Raw genomic sequence first — 1706 nt, 5'->3', positions numbered from 1 at the left:
ATCCAGAAAATGTGGAGAAGATGATGTTCATTAAAATGAATTATAATCAATTCCTCCGCGGAGACATTGACCAGCAGCAATTGCCTCCACAAAGTACACAGGGAGCTGAGATGGTGGATTCCAGTGGGGACGAATTGATAATCTGTGAGGAGGGGGATGTACACGGTGATATATCGGAGGGTGAAGATGAGGTGGACATCTTGCCTCTGTAGAGCCAGTTTGTGCAAGGAGAGATTAATTGCTTCTTTTTTGGGGGGGGTCCAAACCAACCCGTCATATCAGTCACAGTCGTGTGGCAGACCCTGTCACTGAAATGATGGGTTGGTTAAAGTGTGCATGTCCTGTTTTGTTTATACAACATAAGGGTGGGTGGGAGGGCCCAAGGACAATTCCATCTTGCACCTCTTTTTTCTTTTCTTTTTCTTTGCATCATGTGCTGATTGGGGAGGGTTTTTTGGAAGGGACATCCTGCGTGACACTGCAGTGCCACTCCTAGATGGGCCCGGTGTTTGTGTCGGCCACTAGGGTCGCTAATCTTACTCACACAGTCAGCTACCTCATTGCGCCTCTTTTTTTCTTTGCGTCATGTGCTGTTTGGGGAGGGTTTTTTGGAAGGGACATCCTGCGTGACACTGCAGTGCCACTCCTAGATGGGCCCGGTGTTTGTGTCGGCCACTAGGGTCGCTAATCTTACTCACACAGCTACCTCATTGCGCCTCTTTTTTTCTTTGCGTCATGTGCTGTTTGGGGAGGGTTTTTTGGAAGGGCCATCCTGCGTGACACTGCAGTGCCACTCCTAGATGGGCCCGGTGTTTGTGTCGGCCACTAGGGTCGCTAATCTTACTCACACAGCTACCTCATTGCGCCTCTTTTTTTCTTTGCGTCATGTGCTGTTTGGGGAGGGTTTTTTGGAAGGGACATCCTGCGTGACACTGCAGTGCCACTCCTAGATGGGCCCGGTGTTTGTGTCGGCCACTAGGGTCGCTTATCTTACTCACACAGTGACCTCGGTGCAAATTTTAGGACTAAAAATAATATTGTGAGGTGTGAGGTATTCAGAATAGACTGAAAATGAGTGTAAATTATGGTTTTTGAGGTTAATAATACTTTGGGATCAAAATGACCCCCAAATTCTATGATTTAAGCTGTTTTTTAGTGTTTTTTGAAAAAAACACCCGAATCCAAAACACACCCGAATCCGACAAAAAAAATTCGGTGAGGTTTTGCCAAAACGCGTTCGAACCCAAAACACGGCCGCGGAACCGAACCCAAAACCAAAACACAAAACCCGAAAAATTTCAGGCGCTCATCTCTAAGCTTGATCCGTTTTTTTATCCAATTTTTTTGAAACTGGGACAATAGGTTCTTTCAAAGCATGTAGCATTGCCTGCTGTAATAGTTTGTTGGAGTACCCTCTCTGCAAAAATTTTTGAGTTAACTTCTGCATTTGTATTTTCTTATCATCAGCATCACTGCAAATGCGGTGGATGCGGAGATATTGTGAGTACGGAAGACCGTTTTTTAACGGACTCGGGTGATGACTAGACGATAGTAACAAACAGTTAACATCGGTAGGTTTGGTAAAGATTGAGGTGACAAATTTACCTTTATTTTTAGAGATGTTCACATCTAAAAAATGTATACTTTCAAGTTGTATGTCAAAGGTAAATTTGATAGAATCATCAACAGTATTAGCATACTGCATC

The sequence above is a fragment of the Pseudophryne corroboree genome, chromosome 9 (genome assembly GCF_028390025.1).
Source record: "Pseudophryne corroboree isolate aPseCor3 chromosome 9, aPseCor3.hap2, whole genome shotgun sequence".
Lineage (NCBI taxonomy): Eukaryota > Metazoa > Chordata > Amphibia > Anura > Myobatrachidae > Pseudophryne > Pseudophryne corroboree.
The sequence above is the reverse complement of the archived record's forward strand: the minus strand, read 5'-3'. Positions refer to the sequence as shown.